Genomic DNA, 21936 nt, shown 5'->3' with positions numbered 1-21936 from the left:
TATTTGGGGATAAATATTTTACTCAGTTCGATTCTTTTGTTCGTTAAAGTCTTTCTCCATGTGGTCTTCCAACCTATGAACTCTGTCCTATCGTCACCCTGATAAGGGCCATTCTAATATTTCCCAAAAGTGGAGAAATTTGCGATTGTTTCTAGTCCATCCGCACTACCGCACTCTGTCCGTTCCTTCAGATGGGAATCACTTTAAGTAGCTATTATCTTTCAGTGACCTGTGACCACTCTGATTGCACTTTATGCCATTTAAGGCTGTCGGTGACTTCAGCAGAAGAGTCTCGATAGCTCAGTCACACCCAGTGACCTTTTTTCACCCAGAGGTGAACTCCCAGTAAAGTAAAAGTAGTAAAGTAAAGTAATCACCTATTTTTTCAGGGCAGGCTTTATTACGTCCAACTACCAATTAGATGTCGTTGACGGAGGCTAGCAAACATAATATACTTTACTATAAAGATCTCATATTAAACATTAAATAAAATCTAAGACTTAGAGATAGGGAATCGAACCCAGTACCACAAAACATATTAGAGTCCCAGTAGACTGCTTGACGTCCAGTATATAAAGTTTCTATTATTCAGCCGACATGCTAAGTGCTCCCGCTGGTGGCAGGTACATCATTCCAGGCAAGTCCTGCGATGGACGAGCAGCCGACTGCTTCCTGTTCTCAATCAATATACCCTTACTTTCCTCCCCAGACATTCTCCCCGAAATCAAAAGGATCCGGGCTAAATCTACCCTCCTCCAACACCATGGAAGCTGCAGAAAGTGAGAACATCCGGCTAACTACTCTCTGGCATCAGTACACCTCTTCCCGGGAGGAATATAACCCTCCTTAAATTGGGAATTCGAATCTTGCTTGTACATTAGGATAGAAAATGGATCCTGACAAGAAGTAGAACCCCCCACCCCGGAAGGTCTTATGTTGCTCAGTGGCGGGGAGGGAGCGAAATTAAGAATCCCCAGATTGAAGAATAGTTGAGTAGTTTAGAAGTTTGAGAGAGTCGTGTGAGGCACTCGAGAGACGGTGAGGTAATTCTGGGGCGATGGGGTGTTATTAGCGATTGTTATGAATTATTAATTGCACCATTAAGTCAGCAAATAACTGTCCGAACTGCTGGTATTAGTCTTAATTAGAAGTATGCAACTGTAGAGGGAATGGGGGACTAGTAATGATGGGGAACGACGATCTCATTGGCTGCAAGTGAACAAGACGAGAGGCCGTTTTTATTGGCGCAACTCACGAACACACTTCAGCCTCTGATTACCTGTTAATTGAGTGGAAGATAACAGCCTTGTTACCTCTCGCTCTCTCTCTCTCTCTCTCTCTCTCTCTCTCTCGCTGTCTCAGTTGGTCCAATTAAATAATTAACCAGCCGTATCCACTTCCGAGGGCAGTATAGGTCCACGCAACCTGCTCTTGAGTTGGCTCTCAGTGTGTCTTCATCTGCTTCGGGTGTACTTAAACGGAAACCGCACAAAATTTGATTTTTTTTTACTAACCAGGCCTCTTCTCCAGGAAGTTGGTGCCGAAGATTTGGACACCCCGCAATAAAAGAATCTCTCCTACTCCCCCCCCCCTCAGGAAACGTTGTTCATCATCTTTTCATCACCGGAAATCCGCTTGGTCTATTTCAGTGCACAGCCCCATTGCTTTGATCGCTGTTTTCTTCAGCGGCCCACGTCTCATACTCCTCGACAGTACCGAAGAATTGTGCTAATCTCTTCCCCTTCCCCTTTATAATTACACTTTATTGCAGCTTGCACCACATTTTACTCAGTTCGATTCTTTTTATTCGTTAAAGTCTTTCTCCATGTGGTCTTCCAACCTTTGAACGCGGACCTTTCGTCACCCCTGATCAGGGCCAATCTGATATTTCCCAAAAGTGGAGAAATTCACTATTGATTCTAGTCCATCCGCACAACCGCACTCTTCCCGTTTCTTCAGGGTGGGAAGCACTTCAAGTAACTGTTACTTTTCAGCGACCTGTGACCACTCCGATTGCACTTTATGTCATTTAATGCTGTCGATGACTTCAGGGCAGAAGTGCCTTGATTGCTCACCCACACCAGTGGACTCCCAGTAGACTGCTTGACATCCTGTATATAAAGTTTCTATTATTCAGTGGACTTGCTGAGTGCTCCCGCTGGTGCCAGGTACATCATTCCAGGCAAGTCCTGCGATGGACGAGGAGCCGATTGCTTCCTGTTCTCAATACACCCTTTCTTCCCTCCCCAGACATTCTCCCCGAAATCAAAAGGATCTGGGCTAAATCTATCCTCCTCCAACACCAGGGAAGCTGGCAGAAAGTGAGAATTAATAACAAATATCAAACTGAATTAGGGAATAAAAATAAAGATGAAATACTATCTACTGTCTCTCCATCTAAGAGTACGTGGTCATAACTCAAAAACAAAAAAAAACGCAGGAAGTGATATTTCTAATCGGGTCGTGAGCTTTTCGACAAAATTAGCGAACCGGAAATGCCCTGAGATTTGGGGAAAAATTTAGATTCATTAAACACTTTTTTACGCTTTATTTTATGGCCCAGGAAATATGCCTCATTATTTATACATAAAAGGCAAAAAAAAAAATTGTGCTCAATTTTTCCTACATCCGTTGGTTTTTTGTTTTTAATTTTTAAATTTGCATCATCCATGTTTGCGTAAATGGTCATGGGCCTACCCCCCCCTCTCTGCTGAACTGTTCTACCCAAGAGGTGACATAGATCTTGCTAATTGGCCAAGCTGCGCGTATCCAACTTGTTTGGTCCAAATAAATTAGATCTACACCGCTCGCTTCGCTACTATTCAACCTTGAGCATATTTGCGAAATAATATTCAAAGAGATAAAACAAGTTATCTGCACACTTACACACTCACAGTGACACGCAGAGCTAGTTTACACAGCAGATTATTCTAGTGGTAAAAGAAGGTTTGATTTGGTTTAGTTTTTTTTGGGCAAACTGTAACCTTTAGAATGGAAATATAGAGCTGGCTGGCGGACGGTTATGGTATTTGGTAACTAGAGGACATGTCCTAGTTTGCGGCCACTCCGCCGAGCGCGCCACTCACACTTATCTCAAATATTTAGTCCATGGCTTTGTAAAAAACACCTCCTCCTCCCGTCCATTTAAATAACGGCCATTTGAATCTGGTGAATATATAAAACCTTTTTTTTTGAAAAAAAAAAAAAATTTGCCCCCTCAAGTTTTTATCACATCCGCTTTCTGATTTGCTCTTACGGCCATCTAAAACCGGAAGGTTGCCATTTTTCAGTCTCACAGCTAGGGGGACTAGGTTAACTTCCTGTTTCCATACCAGAGAGAAAGCAGAAATGTGCATTCTGTTGACTTGATCGAAAGTGCAATCACTACGATATTGTAACCTACAGTGACCGGAAATAACCTTCACCCCTCTCTCCCTTTAAACGGATATTTCCGGCGGCGAATACTCTAAAATGAAAAACCTGCACGATATTTTCAAGAGAAAGAACACAGACAGCGTGCTAGTTTTTCTGGTTGCGAAAAAATCTGCTCCAATATCTCCAGTTAGATACCACATTGACAGACAGACATAGGGTCAGACTCACGCCTAATTAAACTGCCCGCATCCACAATTCCTCCAATTTAGCAAGATCCTTTTTTTTTTAGAAAAAGCGGCTCTTTGTCTAATAATTTTTTTTTTCAATTTATTTATTTTTATTTGCATCAATGGGATGGGGGGGAGTAATTACATTTTGAGCCAAATTATAATGAGCTAAATAAAATAGGACTTTCGAAACCATTTGGTGGAATTGCAGCAGCAACGATTAGGAGTACACGCCCCCCACCGCTGCACTAAATCTCCTACTACTGCACTCAATGACTGGCTGACAGGGTGCACCAGCCTGCAGTACACTGCCAACTATCAGCTCTAGATGGTCCAGATCGCAGCAGATTTGGAATACTCCTTCAAGCTTGCCAATTTTGGGATCCACACATTCGCATGACATGGAATTAATTAAAAGTTTCGATACTAGGGGGATTCAAAAAAAAAAAAAAAGTCGCATTTCTTTTTTGGTTCAAAACAATCTGGGATTGCCGGAAGTTTCTAAACAAATATTTTCCCGCCCAATCCTAGCAAGAAGCAATTTAATGTTAGGCTATTTTTTTTTTAAATGATTTAAGGCGCGTCAACATCTAAAGTTATTGGCGCCCGGAGCTTTTTTCAGTGCACTGCCGTCCTCCGAACAGTGTTCTCTCGTTACAGACAACACTGTCCAACTCACCGGACTGTGTTGTCTGTAAGTAGCTCCTAGGAAGAGAAAATCTAAGGGGTCAGCAGCTGGATTCGAACCCGGGATCTCCGCCGCGTGAGAGTCCAGTACGCTAACCGCATAGCTAATCCCTCCCCTGTTAGGGTATTTTACATCAAAAACGTCGGGTTTAAAACAAATCCCGGAGTGTAGGGCTGCAGTTCACTCACTGAGATCTTGTTGCTCTCGGTACTTTTTGTCCAACACGCCTCAAACTTCTTGGAAGCACTCTTCAGAAAATAATATTTCAGCTATGACATTAATTATTTGTTGGTAGTCACTACATTAACGTTGATTCTCTAATTTTATTTCAATTTTTTTAAAAAACATTTTGAAAAACATAAATACATGCTCTGCTTCGATTTAGAAGATCGATTCAGTTCAGAGCAGCTCTGTCATCGTTCCTGGGATAGAGAAACCGGATTTGAAAGAAAACTGCTGGAATGGACCGCATCAGTACTTTAAGCTCACGTAATTCCTCCTACATAGCCGCTGCACTAATTTAATTTTTCTATAACTCCTTAGTAACCTTAGTTTTTAATTAGTTAACATTGACTTCCCTAATCTTTGGGTGGGGGGATAGCTTTACAAGAAAACACTAACTTCTTCCTCTGGAAGACTCCTTTCAAAGACCCGAAACCTGCCCAACAGATGGTTAAACCCTGGTCTACGATCGTTCTGCAAACCTAAGATTTGCCACAACCTTTTCAGGCCCAGATAATAATCTACTGAAACAGTTTTCAATCAGGAGATATTGCAAAACATGGTGATTTCTTAATCCTCTAGGTTCCTTCCAGATACGGGCAAGAATTGCCATCGATCAAATTTCCAATATCAAGATTTCTCCTGAAGAAGAACGTAAGACGCTAAACACCGTTCTTGGTCCTACTTGTTGACTTGGTGCAAACTAAATGCTGATCTGGTGATTAGGTAATTAGATTGAGTCTTTCAGGTCTACATAACGTAGCTCCTGACCAGACCTTCCTTACAGAGATTATGAGGAAGTAGAGACGCCACCTTCATTGTTCTGCGTCTATTTAGAAAGTGAGAAGTAAGGTTTATGGTCTTTGGTCTCAGATAGCTGCGTTGCAGAATTTAGGGTGTTAACCCATAAGGTTACCAATCGAATTGTTCACCATTGCAAAGCATTGGAACATATCCACCAATCATTTGCTTAACTACATGTTTATTTGATAATGTATGGGCTAATAGTTTTCGATTAGAAGGCACGCCCCTTATATTAACATATCATGGCGGACCTTCTTCTCCTGATCCACATTTAAGCCAATCTTGGTTTTTCTACTTTAAAATCAACAAGTCTAACTAATTTTCTTTTTCTTTTAAGCATAAACAAGATTTTAAAAAAACAGATATGGTTACACTTAAATAGATATTTTCACGTAGAATTTTTATTGTATATGCTGAAAATTTATCAAATACCTACGGGGGGGGGGGGGAAATTTAGTAAAAAAAATCTTAACTATATTTTTCTGTGTAATAATTAGTTGTAAACAATTAACCAATCTGAGCTAAGAGGTGGAGGTGTGAAATGTGGGCGGTTCGATCAGCCAATCAGAAGCTGGAACAGTATGGCGGCATGCAGACAGCCACGCCCTCTTTTATAGCATAGCTGATAGTTGAATTTTGGAAGTTTTAAAGCCCAAAAAATAATATTTTACTTCAGAAATAAGCTATAATAACTCTAGTTTAGTTTTTTAAAACTATTTTTGGGACAAATCCGTATTGATTTCCCTTAAGCCCCTAGTGAACACACTACCACGTCACTTAGATCAGCTGTGCACTATCACTAACCACTCCTTACAATCAAATTTATTGGAAATTTTTGGATGGATTTTTATTAATTGCAATCTTATGCTTGCCTCTAAAGTTCCTCTTCAGGACAATTTCTTGTGGGATTTTAAAAGCAATGCCGGAATTTGAAGTTTTAAACGGCTCGCTTCCTGCTGGAAGAACCATTCTTCATATATCTTATCCTGTCTGTTGGTTATAATCTGGCAGAATCTCTCCACATTTCTTCTCTCTTACTGCGATATACATTTTGAAACGAAGGCCGTGTACTAAGACGATACTTGACTTCAGTAATATCTATATTATACCCTATATTATCTATACGCTTTATGAAAGCATGACTCTTCAAAGAAATTATGTGGCCAACCCTGCAACCAAACGGAAGACAATATTTCCTAAGGAAACGTTTCATCCTGGATGATAGTGATAAAACTTTTATTCTTATTTCCTATGTACTGAAACCGGCTCTTTGAAGGAGAGGTTAACATCACTCCTCCAGAAACCCTGCCTTTTTTAAGGAACCCTGGAGAAAAGTTCCAAACAGAAGGATTCGAAACCAAGATTTATGTTGTGATTTTAAAATTTCTAAAAAAAGTGGAGGAACCATTTTTGCGCAATTCGCCAAACAAAATCAGTAGAGCAGGACCTCTGGTTGGGCGATTCTTGCCAAAAACCAATCAGCGCGCGTGTCCTAAAGTGAACATCCAATTGGAACTTAAAATCTCCTGATCGAAATCTGGATTACATGAGAACATGTGTTACTCGAATAGACTCCCACGACTTCCTTTGTGAGTTGCTCGTGATAGAACACATATATAATGAGCCACTGATTGTTTACTTTTTGCTCCTGTTTTCCATCTGCCATTTGCAAAAACAGCGCTACCAACTTCCCCTTCCACTGAATAAAATAAAGCAAAATTTTTTCTCCGCAATATTGTGGAAATAATAATGCTCACACCGTATATCTTGAAGGCAGGGGACAGCCAGCGAATGATATCTGTTTCCTCCATAGGGAATAGTTTTCCCAAAATGTCCGATCTAAATAATTGGAATGCCAGAGAGAAGGAGATCGCGATCGGCCAGGATACAGCAGTGTACGCACATAAATCTCTGGTCGGGCTGTCACCAAGGCCGGCGAAGATCTGGAGGTTTCTTCTTCTTCTTCTTGCAGCAGCGTACACATTCCATAAACTTGGCCATCAGCACCACCAACAAGAAGAAATAGAAGATTTAGAGAGAGAGAGAGAGAGAGAGAGAGATGACCATCAGGGGGGTGGTAGACTGTGAGAGTGGAGGGAGGAAGGAAGAGGTTAGTCTATCCTGAAATGGGACACTACGTCCATAGAGTGCGCCGAGCCCCACTACAAGGCCCCCAGCCCCTCCTCTAAGACAGAACAACAAATTAAATAAAAATACGACCAGGAAGGTCTCCAGACGCATAAAAAACCCGGTTGGATGTTGCCTTCTAGATCGCTGCAACCCAAACCGGTTTGTGCCATTTCGCGCATTAAACTGTAGCTGTAGATATTTGGAGGATGGACGGTGCAAGCCCCCCCCCCCCAAGGTTTGCCCTAACTGGGAGACTCTTTCTCCCTATCTCTGTCTCTCTCTTGTTTCTCCAGTCTTCTTCCTCCTTCTTGCTGCAGAAGAACCAGACGGCTGTAGATTGCATTCGCGGCCAGCTGCACTATACTGACACCTGCATTCATATTTTGACGCGTGTTTGCCATGCCAAACTGGTCCCCACACAGTTCATCATCAAATCCTCCTCCCCGAACCGGAAGTGAGAGCCTTTAATAAAGGCCAATGCACTTCTCTCTAACATAAATTTTTTCTCTCCTTTTGCTCTTATTATTATAATTGCAAATTTTGTTCAAAGATGTCCCCCCCGGATCAGATATTACATCGATTACTAAATCGTAATCTGCAATTTATCGAGACCAAACATCTGCCAAATTTCCAAATATTAATAGTCCATTAAGGTAATTTACCACACACTTATTTGAAACCGAAATCTTTCAAATAACTCTACCTACTTACATCCACTGACTCCTCTTATGAGAGAAGGTTCTGCCATTGTGCACTTCGATTCTAAATTTCCACCGGAAATAAATGTCTTGAAAACGAAATAGTGATTTCTAGAGAATCTAGCCGCAATTCATTAAAAATGGCTGACAAAACAACTCAGAATGTAAATATGTTACAAAAAAAAAAATAACTAAATTTGGCGACTTTTTGTTTGTCAAAATGTCAATTTAAAACTCCGTTCTTTTTTTAACCTTAAAGATGGATAAAATTAAACAAATTAAAGGAGATTTGTGTGAATTATCTAAAGTTAAGTAAACTAATTATGCGGCCTGTGTTTGTGTAGTTATCTAATAATTTGGAATTCTGGCGGCTTTATATTATCTAGTTTTTGTTGGCGTTTATTGGGCATAATTAGCAGCACCATCTGTGTGCAGGTTATGTAAGCACAATAGAGCTAATCTGGTATAGCTCCAATCTAGAGCAAGAACCGTGTCTGGACTGAATGTCTACTTGTTTTATGCACATAAATAGCGTCGGTTACTGAAGTCTCCTGTCCTCGCCTATATCAAGAGCACAAATCGTAGCAAGTGAAGGTTTTTGCAATAAGTGCATAACTTGAAATGCAGTTTTTAGCAGATATGAGAATTTCAATCATTGCAGTTCGGTGTCGATACTAGACGGGCCACACCTTCAGGTAGTTTTTTGCTCGCGAACGCATTGAAGGCTAAATTCTAAATATGGCCCCTTAAATAGAACCTGATAGAATATTTTCTTTTTGTTGTCGCGAGTTATTTGCTTTTCTTTTATTTTGGGAGTTGCCAATTCTCCTTCGAGAAACTACTTCTAATTTATTTCTGGTGCATGTTTTGCTTTCATTGCAGTTTTGGCCTCGTTTAGAGTTCCTAATTGGGAATAAAAAGTAAAAAAAAACGTGTATAATGAATTAGCCGCAGATGTCCTGGATGCATTATGCAACAAAATTTACAATAGGTGCATGTTTCTATATCCGGCGGCACATATTTCTGCATCGGTGGTGTCACATTCCTTGTGCGTCTGTCTGGAGTCCAGTTTCTCAAACGAGGAGCGGACACTATTACGCAACTTACCGCAACTCCTATTTCAATCATCTGCTGGAGTAAAAAGGTGTGGCATCCGAGCTTCCAGTCCTTCCTGCTTCACAGTACCTAGTTCTCTCCGATCGCTACTAGGTGGTATTGAATTCACAGGCCATCATTCCTGGCCTAGCATCCCACCAGGTCCTGGACCATGGATATACCTGTCCAACCTAATGCTATTATCACTTTTGCTTCACATCTCTCTTGCAGCCTCCAAAAATAGATTAAACCACCTGGATGGCGCACCAGCTGGCGAGGAAGTGGGCACAAAGTAAATTTTACACTGAGACGACAAACCTGCCTTAAACTTGTACTTACTGAGAACAAATCAAGTTTGATAACTTGGAACCTGTATATCCGACTGAAAAGAGTCTAAAATCCTCTTGAGGATTTGAAAAAAATTACTTGGACGGAAACGCACCATATGGAGCAAGTTCGGGGTCCATCAAACTCTCCAGTATCCAGAGAATATTGATGCTCCTCTATTCCAAAGGGCTCAGTCTAATCGTTAATTCTTCTTTATCGTGTTTCCTATGACTATCGTTAATGAAGAAGATTTCAACACAACTTCCGCTCTTGTTTCCTTACTGTGATCTCTCTCTCTGTCTAATCCTGATCCTGAATTTTTTGGTCTCTTCCATTCCCGCTTGATAATCAGACAGTTGCTTCAAACGACAACCTAACTGCTGCAGAGTTCCAGCAATGGCTCATGACGTCCTCCGGGGTATGGCTTTAGGTCGGCCAGATTGTATATTCCCTCATTATTTATATTGTGTACAAAATTTATTTGTCCAGGATGCCAATTTTTTTCAAATTGCCGCAGCGCCGGCTAACAAACACTAGAAATATCATGACGTATTTTCTGAAGGTGAAGAGTTGTAGTGTTCCAAACTTCCGCTCTTCTTCTTGGATTATTTATAAACGTTTTTTTACAATCTATTTACCCTAACTTGCGAGTGTTATGTAAAATTTGTTTATAGCGAGCATTTGGTACAATAAATACGTAGATATGTGGGCAAGGCTGGGTGTAGATTATTATGTAGCTGTTTATTACTGAAGATAATCTATGTGCTAATAGTTGCATACCTCCACACTAATCTTCGCTTAGTCGCTCAATATTATTTTTATACCCACATTGTTATTTCCTTCTCCTTAGTGCTGGTTATATCAACATTGCAGCCATCCTTATTTAGTCTACTAATTATTCTACGCATGAGAATTTTTAAGATTTCAAGGAACAGAATTGTAATCTTAATCCGGCGGAATGCATCCACTACAATCAACATCACGCGGCGAACTTGAATCTTCGTAGCTTCCCAAGCAATAAGGGCATTTTCTTCAAATTTGGGTGTCTGGCGTTTTCTTTGGCTGTTACCCTTTATTGCGTCACCAACTCATTGAATTGCCCTCGGTTGCTGGAAAGCCATTACTTCTTGTTCCTGACAATACCTACACAGTCTAAGGTCTCATCACTTGAATAAAGATCAAGACTTGTTAGGCCGGTTGCTGATAATAGATGCTGCCATTGTCAGGTGTTTAGCGAAATTCAGATTCTTTTTTGTACACTCATTTTCTATGGAAATATTTTGGACTGGAGGGAAACTTTTTAGATTAGGAAAACTTCCCTTCAGCTTTCCACAGGAACTTGGGAGTGACGTATTCCCAAGATGGTCAGCACGTTGCAGTAAATCGTCATTGTTTTGATTCGGGTAATTATGATCTTAAATTCGGATAAATGTGTAATTGACGCTTTGTGCAAAGTAATTGAATCCTTATTGACGCCCGTGTTCAACGGAGGAAGGGGGGGCATGAACATGTTTCATTTCTCCATTTTGTTAGCTTTAACAATAATAGGTTGGTAGACCTGTAGAGAGAGAGAGAGAGAGAGAGAGAGAGAGAGAGAGAGAGAGAGAGAGAGAGAGAGAGAGAGAGAGAGAGAGGGCAGGCTGCAGTTTCATCAGCAAACACACGAGTTCTCTCTACTATCTATTCTACTTACTGCAGACTCTCTCTCGTACATAGCGAAGGGGGCCGAAAGATGAACTATGACTACTCGAGAGATTGTCTATCGATCCGCCCCACCTTGTCTACTATTCTAGACTAATAGTTGGATCCTTCTATCCCCTCCTCTCCACAATACAATCTGCCCACTTTCTTGCCGATTTGCATTTCACTTAGATATCCAATTCTTGAGACAAAGGTCGTTCAAATATAAGAATCTCCAATGTTCGCCATCTCGTCGTATTGTTTCCAATAATAAGGAATTAAATTCGTATGTCAAATACCAGAACCTCAAGAGGATCAGCTGATTCTTTTCCTCCATAAATATTTTCAACGATTCCCTGTAATCTCTGTCCACACGTTACCAATCATTTACCGGTCTATTGCTTATTATCTATAAACTTAGCGCGGGATCTTAATTAACCGGGGCTCGTATAAAGATGAAGCCTCTCCTCGGTGTATTGTACGCTTCTCTTTCAGATTGAACATTATGAATTGTCCAACCGAAATGACAAGTTGTAGGTACGAGAGGCACTACTTATATTTTGAACCTTGGCAACACTTGAGTGTTGTCAGGTGCTATCTGACGTTTCCATTTGAAAGTTTCGACATTTTTGACCAAAACCTTCTTCAGAACGTTTTGTTATTTGAGCGCGATTTGTGTTGTTTACACAGTCACTTGAAAAATTGTGTCTCAGCGAGAAAAATGGGAATTAACTCGTGAAAATTTTCCTGCAATGATTTATTACGACTTTCGACGTGGATTATCAAGACAGGAGTGCATCGATCAACTTACTTCCACTTTTGGCGATAAAGCCCCCCCCCATCCTTTGCCACTGTGAAACGCTGGTTTAACGAATTCAATCGTGGTCGTAGTTCGCTCACCGACGAAAGTCATGAAGGTCGTCCAAAATCAGTTGTTGTGTCAGAAAAAAATTGATGCTGTGCAAAAACTAATAATGCCAGATCGTCATGTGACCTACTGTGAGATTGGGGCAACCTTAGCCATTAGTTCCACCAACATATATAAAATATTGCATGATCATTTAGCCGTGAAAAAGGTTTGTTCTCGTTGGATCCCACATAATCTGACAAAATCTCAAAAAGATGCTCGTGTCGATTGGTGCAAACAAATGCTTAAGAAATACAATGGCGGTGCTTCAAAAGACGTGTATAAGATCGTAACAGGTGACGAATCATGGATATATGCGTATGAACCGGAAACTAAACAGCAGTCGACTGTATGAGTGTTTCGAACCTGCTTTTTTATCGAATTGTATTTACTTGGACATAACTTTTGCAGCTCTGTCTGTGACTCTAGCACACAGTCCAGTTTAGCCTGTATCCGCCACTTTTATCCTGATTGCAATAATCCAGGAAGCGCGATAAATGCTGTAGAAGCTGAAGTGGGAATTTCCACGTGACTAGAATGTCTATATTGCGGGTTCTGAGACAGCGTGAGCGAAAATCTTCACGGGCAATATTACAGTCGGTATCAAGACGGGACATGATCCCCGATTTCCGCTCCTCACCCACCTCTCCATCATACTTTTTTGATATGGTTTCCGTTATGAATATTACGGAGACCATTAAAATTTGCTATAAAAACCTGAATGGTGAAGAGAATGAGCTGAGATATTACAATAAGTAGCAGTGAGTCGTGCGGGTGTTCTTAATTAAATACAAAATTTAGGGCGCACAAACTGGCGCGGCCAACAATACGCGGACCGGATGCTGGTTAGCGGCCAGAGACTTCCCACTCACTCTAGGGAATAGAGAAGTTTTCCGGATTTTTATGCTCTTATAGGAAGTTACTTTATTCAATTATGGAATAAAGGCACAGTATTATTTATTCTGAATACATAATAGAATCTTGGAAGTTAATAGAATTTAGCGTTACCTAGCAACCGCGCTCTTCCTCACAACATCTCCTCTGTAGCATTGAAAATTTTGATCTCCACATTAGCTACCATTCCCTTGGATTTCCTCTTTGAACAATTTTCTACCTGGAAAATACAAGTTTTCCACCTAAAAGGAGAAACTTTGGGAAAGTTTTAATCGTTTTAGGACCTACACTATGTCCGGTGAAATCGCCAAAAATAGAAAGCATAACTTAGCCTTTCCGGTTTCCGTATTGTGTCCAAGTGGTTTCTTCTCCAGTCAGATTGAAAGATTTAGTTTTCAGAAAATTTGTTCCAAGTGAGAATTTGAGCTGAGCAACTCCAAATAGAAGACTTCATTAAGTGAGCTTAGAATCGTGAGATCCGTTCGAAGTTTTCTGTCAGAGTTCATCTACCGGAAGTACTAATTTTCTAAGAGGATTTTTCCAATTTTATTTTTCAAAAATCGATGCAGCAATTTCCTTTAAACTTGATCTTCTCATTGCATGAAGTTACTAAATTGTAATTAACCCCAGACATGATTATGAGGGTGACGAGTATTTAAAACCATGGCTGGCAGACAATTCAAAGTAAATCTGTAAGTGGTCACAGTTCTAGTTTTTGCAATATCCATTCTTTGCAATTCATTGGCGATAAACAGGTGCAAGAAAAATTAGCTGCACATGCAGCTTGCACTTCCATCCCATGCAGGTGTTACGTACAAGTGTAGACAGGCTCCTTTTTGTTTCATACTAACGAGATCATTATTACCCTATTAGGGGTGTACGAGGTAAACACTGAATACTGAATTAATTGGACTTGGACGAAAGGCCCTGTTCCTGGTCGCCTTCTCGTTTGGTGTTCATTTGTGTAGCACGACTAACTACTTAATTATCAACCAATCATATTTATGCAATTTTTCTGGATAATTTTAATCACCAGTGAGGTGCCTGGTGCTGACGTCAGATCTACCAACCCGAGCTTAGCGTGATCTGATTGCCAACCGTTCTTCAGACGGCAGCCATTTTATATTTTGACTTCCTCTCACAGTAAGAGAAGATAATCGTGCTGATTTCCTCCGGAAATGCCCATTTTGAGTTCTTCCGGGTTTTGTCTAATTGGTCTGTGGCCGCAGATTTAATTCAAAAAGTAGAAATTGGACATTCCGCCCAGTGACCAGCAGAGGTTTGGACTAAATCGGTCTACTGGACGCACACTTTACCCAATCGTCCTAGTTCAGTAGTTTACATTTTCTCGACACGCCCCCTACGTTGACCTCTAAACTTGGTGCACCAATTGTTTGCGTAGATCCGCAATTTCCTCTAGAGGGCCATTTTTGGTAGTGTACGGTCCTACTCTTCTAGGCCACTCTCAAGGAAGGTAAAAGTGTCGCTAAAAATTACGAGATTTAAATAAAATTACGCCAGGATTCCTTCCAGATGACCAAAATTAGTCTCTATTATTTACGGCCCAAACTGGAACATGTTCCAGGAATCCTGAAATGCCAAGTTATAAGAAAATTTGGTTTTCATTTTTAATCGATTTTCTCGCACCAATCGATTTTTGGACTCGCAGCTAGATGTTCTAAATGATACTCATCTAAGGACACTCACTATAAATCTGAGACCACGGATTTGAAGCTATTCAAGGGATACCGTTGAAGCTTCTACCCGGAAGGAAGTATTTCGCATCTAATTTCCTCTCATTGCACAGATATTGAAATTTTATAATTTTGGATTAGATTTTGGAAAATTGTGTGTGCGCGGTGGTGGCCATTAAATATCGAGAGACTATTGGCTGTAAAACATTTCATTTTAAATTTTGTACATATTTAGTTATTATCACCTTCAATATACACCTCACACCCCTATCCCTACAATGCTCCATGCGAATTTACCATCGTTCAGAAACAGTGCTGGAAGTCTTTTTCTGTCTGAGCTCCTGCATGACACGTGCCGCTTATTCTTTCACAGCTTCAACGGACTGAAATCGTGTTCCTTTTAATGCAGATTTGGACTTTGGGGAACAGATCTAAAATCACATGGGGCCAGGTCAGGCGAATAAGAACGGATGGCCTAAAACTGGGATGTTGTACTTTTGGCTAGGAAACGTCTTGCGACAGACAATGCAGTGTGAGCCTTAATGCTAATAGGAATTATGTTGTTAAAGATTCCAAATTTACTAAGACGGACCTATGAGACTTGGTGGTGGGGGGTCAGATATCTTTATTAGCGGCCGCAGGCTCTTAACGAGAAGATGGCTGCGGCTGTGGGCCAGTATTGCAAATTAACAATCATCTTCGTGTGTCCCCTATGGATAATATTTGTGTCAGGCGCATTTTCTGCAAAGGGTCACATTAATTAGAACACGATTCTTGATTTGTGTTTAAGGTGGCCATTTTATATCATTTTGATAAAATATTAACAAAAAAAGAAATTAATAAACTTAAGAATACGTAAGAATAAAAGATAAAAGGTAGAGTTTAGGTTAGTATAATGCAAAAGATGTTAGTAGCGTAACAATGGGAGAATTTTCGGTAATTTACAAAGAGAAGAGAGATAATAAAGACATAGGGAAGTGGAGCGGGAGGGGGAGTTGATTGGCGGAGAGTGCAATTGTGGAAGCGGCCGGCCAGATGTGGAGCTCGAATGCAGTCTAGAGTGTGCGTGCATGGGCAAGACGGCCGAATTTTCGCAATTATTGCCGAAACACAGCTGTTCTCTGCAGATGGTCCACGGCCATTATTATTCCTACTTTCTGCCAAACAAGAAGAAACAAATGGTTTGCATCAAAGAAAATTGCATACAGAATTTTGGCTAAAAAACAAAATATATTCTAATTGTATATAGACTGGCCGTTGACCCCCAGTGTGCAAGATATCTTTGAATGTATTATTATGCAAGATGCAGATCTGTGTTGCAAAATAGAACCACTCTGCTCATTGTGGTATTGTCTTCTTCGTTCACTTCCGGTGCCAGATGGTGCATTCCAGCTTCCAAGTTTCCAGTCCAGCTAACTACTTCCTGTAGTTCGTGAAAATACTCTCCAACTCTCCAGTTAGTTGGGGACGGGTCCAAAACGAAGAGATTGCAATACTTCCTCTTTCTGTCAGTTTGTAAAAGTGGAAATCTCCCCACCCCTCCAAACACAGACGCCCACTTCATTTCCGGCAAGATTCTCACTTTCAAAATCTTCAAAGTTTGGATTTCTACTAGACCGCCATTATAAAAAAAAGAACTCAGATTCTAAATACTTTTCTTGCAAAGTACGTAGCACGATGTAGAAAGTCACACAGAATACTGAGAACGGAAGTTCTGGGATTCTCCGTGAATACTTCCTCTTTGGAATTTGGCAGCACGCAGGGCAAGGGACTAATGTGGCGAATATATATGTATATAAGTGATGAAATAATTTGGCCGCTGCACCTTCCAGTATACCTCAACCCACTTCCGCTGGGTTTGTTTACGTATGTAACGATACTGTAAATTATTTTAATCGTAATGTAATTACATTTTTAGAAAATTCATTTCCAGTTCCTGAAGGCGTTCGAAACGTCGAACCAATAACTTTTCTTTGTATAGAAAGAAGAAAAAAAAAAAACTAGAATTCTTAAAGTTTAAAAATTGCGAAGGCAGTGGCGAAAGAAATCAAAACAAAAATGGCAACTTGCCTTGAATTGTGGTCAGAGGAACTTTCTAGTTGTGAGTGTCAGCTGTTCAACAAAATGTCATCATTTTTGGCCATTCAGATAATAAAAATAAAAGAAGCCCCGATATAAACGTCCTTTTAACATTTAAGAAGACAAGTGTTACACTAATAAAGATTTCTTTTTCTTTTAATTCCACTTTTATTATGAAAAAGTGCAGAATTGCAAGGTCGCTCCTGTGTTGGACCGTTATCTTCCAGTAGTTCCTGGAGTTTTCTTTAAATATCTGCTGATCACCACTTCCTTGATTTGGCCATAAAAACCAGCCTCACTTCTTCTGTTCTACATTTCATAATGACATCAAATATTCCCTCAGCTGTCTGAAAAAGGGTAGTTGGTGTTTCGGTGTATGTCCAGTTTTGGAAGTCCAGGAACAGCTTGGTCTAGGCCCTGTTTAAACGTAAAGAATTATTTTTTTTTTTTTGCATAATGATCTTTGCTTTGAGCATGACTCGCGTGCGTCAAACTTAAGGACGACGACACCCTAGTTACCCTTTATCCTAGTCGTGACTTGACATCACATTGTAAAGCGCCTTCCTCTTTACAAGACTTCTCGCAGCCAGTTCGCGGTCCAGCAGGGCCTTCAGCAGAAGTGTGCCCTTTTGGACTCATACTCCCTTCCTTCAAATTGGGACCAAAATTCATCCCCAAAGAAGGGGATGCATTTCTCTCAGTATTCTTTTCTCATCGAGGCTTTCATTTCTCGGGGTCAAATCGATCTTTTGAAGCGGACAGTGCGGTCTACAAGGAGGACACGCTGTGGTGGCCATTTCACAAACGTAACAAGGGTGTATATTTTGATGCTATTATATTGTCTTGATTATTATATGCTACGTCTATTTCTACTTTTTCCAAACTTGTCAAATCTTACTTTGCAAGCAACTCCATCAAGCTTCAAGCGTGTATCGTGCGTTGACGGCGAGTTATGAGAAGCATCTTCTCCAGACAGTAACCGAACTTCCGAAGCGCATTAGCCACAGAGGGGTTCGGCATCTCCTAGTCTGCCCGCTGGCCCCACGAACTGGTTGAAAACATGTTTTCAATTCAAATCCTCCAATCTAGATTGACTTAGAGAATAGAACTCTACCGAGAGCAGTTGCTCTAGTTACAAGCAATGCTATGTTTAATTCTAATACCCTGCAAGATGTACTATGGGTGGAGGGGTTGAGGAGAACAGCAGTATCTAGGTGGCCATTGTGTAGGCGAGTGGCCAAAACAAGGAGATAAAGCTCTGGGTAACCTGGCTTGACCCCCGAATTAGAGAACTGCAGAAGTGGAAGAGCACTTGTTTTGGGAGGCCAGCTGCAGAGACACGCACAGACAGACTCACACAATGCAGCTGCACACATGTCACATGCAGGTCGTTGCACTCTGCAGGTCCAGACACTCCGTGTCCAAAATGCTCCTTCTTCTTCTTGATAGAGAGTTGCATTTTAGCGGCCGTCTCCTCCTTTTTTTTTATTTCTTCTTTTCTTTAAAGTCTGGGCCATTATTTCTTCTTTTATCTTTTTTTGGAGGAGTAGTTGTTTTTGGGCCGCAGCAGTCTGGCAGAGTTCAAGGGCCGCTGTTCTGCCGCAGTCTGTCCTCCTTCACTCTGTTTGGATGCAAGTTGCAATTCTACTAGTCCCTTGTCTTCTTTATAACACATAAACTTTTTAACGTTTAAACTAAATCTCTAGTGTGCGTATTTCCAAGGAAACGGCCATAAAGTGGCCACTCACACACAGCAAGGTTACACTGTTCTCCTCTTGCACGGCCATTTCAGCCAATTAGATTTGTTACTGTCTAGAACTGCCCCCTCCCCTTTCCTCGCCTACTTAATGCGCCCAGACCGGAAAAGAAACAACCCTTTTGTAGTTATGTCCTGATATTTTCGGGTCCTAACTCCGCCTGGACTGCTTGGACTCTATTGTACTGGTGGGAACATGTTCCTCTCTTTTTTTTATCTTTATTTCAGGAGTTTGGCTCTGTTTGTAACTGCGCCTAAATCTGGCCGCACAACTGTCGCCGTCACCATGGCAACGCTCAAACATCTCTCACTTCCTAGTTTCCAAATCCACTTTGTCCCAAAAGAAAAGAACACCAACACGACTTCCTTGCACACACCCACAATTAGACCCGCACTTTAGGGAGTCACAATAGATCGGTTAGCAGGACGTGCCAAAGGAATTCACACTCACTTCTTGTGCATGAGTAGCGCATTGGACCGCACATTTTTATCTGGCTAGCTTTGAAGACAAAGTATTATTTCCCGGACAGAATATCTTATGCACAAGTATTCTTTCCGGGAAAGGGGTAAGGGGCATGTTTCCCCCCAAAAACTCATGATTGCAACTCTCCGTCTTACGGGCAGCAACAGAAAGAAAATATATATATATATATTGCGGCCCCTATAAAATATTCATGGTCCCTATTGGCCAAGGATTGGTCATTGTTAGGATAACCTATCTAATTATGGGAATATGCAAATATCTCAGGTAAATAGTGATAATTAAATAGTGCTCTGAAAGTTGGTAGTAATTGGAATATCAATGACTTCCTTGGCGGCTGAATGTCAAACTACTAATTAATATTTAATAAGACGTCATTATTTGTGGATATTGTTAAAGTTTCCCTTGAATTTAGGAGTTTTGCATCTCATTGAGCGGATGGTGGGCTGACCCAATGTGATGTCATGCCCCCGCCCCTAGATCATTCTCCGGACCAATCTGGCGCGGACACTTCCATCGCCGCTCCTTACGACAAGTTAAAAGTTATCGGCTCTGCACTCAGCTGGCCTTGCTCATCAATAACTCTATTGGTACACGAGTCGCGGTAAGCCACGTCAACGGTCAGGTTTGATGTGTCTCCATAAGGTATTTTAACATTATTCTAGCTCTTTCTCTTGGAGCTGATCCAGCAAAGGAGAGCCCAACATCGAGACGTTGTAAATAAAAGTACCAAACGTTCGGCGATTATATGTGAAACGAGATAACACCGGGCATGTCCGCACAGAGAGTATGGTAGATGAAGAATTATGAGAAATCTTTGCCCAAGATGGCGGCAAAGTCTGTTAAATGCTAGCTAAAAATAAATGCTCGTTAGATTCTATTAAAACGCCCATTTTCATAAAATTCGCAAACCTGTGTTTTAGGTTAGGTTTTAGGTAGCCAAACCTATGTGGACCTACGGACTAGAGCTATGGGGTTCAGCCAAACCTACAAACATACGGACAGTACAGGACATTTCAATCAAAACTACTCCGACAGATAGCTGATGCACCTTTCTACGGTGACTAACCTCACTCTTCACAACGACCTCAACATTCCCTTCATAGACCAACTCGCCAAGACTGAATATCAAAAGTTACATACTGCTCTCTCTACTTGCTCAAATCCTCTTGTACTGTCTCTCGCCTCCTCTGACATCCCTAACAATACTCCTCGACGACTGAATCGTCAATGGCCCCCGCGACTTCCTTACAGTCTGAAGAACTAAATCTCTCCTCTCTCCTCCTCACACTCTCCTCCCCACAGTCTCCTCTCTCCTGTAGAGAGTGCTACCGCTGGGTAGTTTCTCTCCTCCTGCTCTCCTCCCGCACCAGTTCATCTCTCTCTCCATATTTACTGATTGTATACAATGTGTACAGAATGTAAATAACAAAATAAATTTTAAAAAAAATGCTCGTTAGAAACGAAACAATTCCGTAGCTCTGCTAAAAAAAAACGACAACGTTGATTCCATGGACTGGAAAGACTTTCAATGGTTGATATAGTCTAAGCAAAACCCCAAATAGGGATCACCAGTTAACCAAGATTAAGGTCGTACAACTCCCGCGGTGTGTCTGGTTCATGTTTAAAGAAAACCATTGTGTGAAGTGCTACTTCGTGATTGATGAGCTCCTGCAGGAAGCTCCGTCCTAGAGCATATCCTGGGATGATGACCGGATTCGTGCAGCCTCAAAACGGATGTTCACCTGGGAACTCTGCGAGTCAAACTTGTCCATGCTCTATTTATTTCAGTTTTTATGAATTGAGAACATCGTATTTTGAAAATTAAAATTATTTCCGCTCTTCAAACAAATATTTTGCAATGTAATTGTCAATTTTGTAATCATTATTAATAATTGATAAGCTGTAATCTATAACTTTTTTTTTTTGTGTGTCCAATTGTAACTAAAGTGCGCCATTTAATAGTTATTGCAAGATGTGTCTACACTAAATTGACATCTTGAAGGGTAGGTTATATATTTAATTATTTACCATAACCTTCTGGAATGTAGTGGTCACCTAATTACGTAATGAGATTTTGTATTAGTTTCTTAATTAGAACTATTTCATAACTTGAAAATACGACATCCACTTATCTCGCCTAAACAAATCGTAGTTGCCAGGTATGAGCTGTACATTCCAATCAGCTGTGAGATTCTTTATTCTGAACGTAAAAATTATGGCAGCCATATTGAAATTCAGACAACTAGATATACCCGCCAAAAAAAAATAGAAGATCACCCCTCTTTTTGCAAGCTTGCATGTAAAAACAGTTTTAATAAAAATAAATTTCCCTCTTTGATGTATTAATTTCCCCACTTAAAAAAAGTAAAATAAAAAACCTGGAAAATCTACTTCAATTTTCCTTTAAATTTAATAAATCACTTTGATCGCAGGCTAGAATTATTTAATTCAATTGAACAATTTCCCAATTTGTTTTTCTTTTTAATTTTTATTAATGTTAATTCAAGCTTAAAATGTTAGTGTAAAGGAATTAACGGTATTCTATACTAATCACACGTGTAGAGCACAAAGTGGTCGGCCCGTTCGTGCGTGCGTACATCTGATAAACGATAATCGGATGAAGCGATTTTCTATTAGGTGATAATGAAGTAAACGCTACAACTTTGAAATAATTTTAATTTAATAAAAATTATTTAGAACAGTTTGTAAAACAGGAAAGGGTGAAGGGTGAAGAGAATTTATAGTCCAGCAGCATTTCGCAGAAATTACATTCCTGTTATTATTTATTTATTTATTTTAAAATAAAATCCACAGAATTAGTATTTAGTAGCAGAGGAAACGGAAATAGAAAATCAGCTTTGGCCAGTGTTCCTCTT

At 40.5% G+C, this 21936-nt stretch overlaps 1 protein-coding gene across 7 annotated transcripts in view; it reads left to right on the top strand.

Moving 5' to 3' along the window:
- LOC141446644 (uncharacterized) overlaps positions 1 to 21936 on the top strand; it is a 134468-nt gene that overhangs the window by 73758 nt on the left and 38774 nt on the right. Inside the window, exon 1 of one of the 7 annotated variants that reach the window (XM_074113250.1) lies at positions 21042 to 21063. The exons of the other annotated variants lie outside the window; for them this stretch is intronic. The gene's annotated coding sequence lies outside the window, so the exon portion shown is untranslated. Of the gene's footprint in view, positions 1 to 21041; positions 21064 to 21936 lie in introns of those variants that run through there. 7 annotated transcript variants of the gene reach the window in all.

The sequence above is a fragment of the Rhodnius prolixus genome, unplaced genomic scaffold (genome assembly GCF_049639745.1).
Source record: "Rhodnius prolixus isolate KJV_2025 unplaced genomic scaffold, Rpr scaffold_7, whole genome shotgun sequence".
Taxonomy (NCBI): domain Eukaryota; kingdom Metazoa; phylum Arthropoda; class Insecta; order Hemiptera; family Reduviidae; genus Rhodnius; species Rhodnius prolixus.
This window is presented reverse-complemented; position numbering and strand designations above follow the sequence as displayed.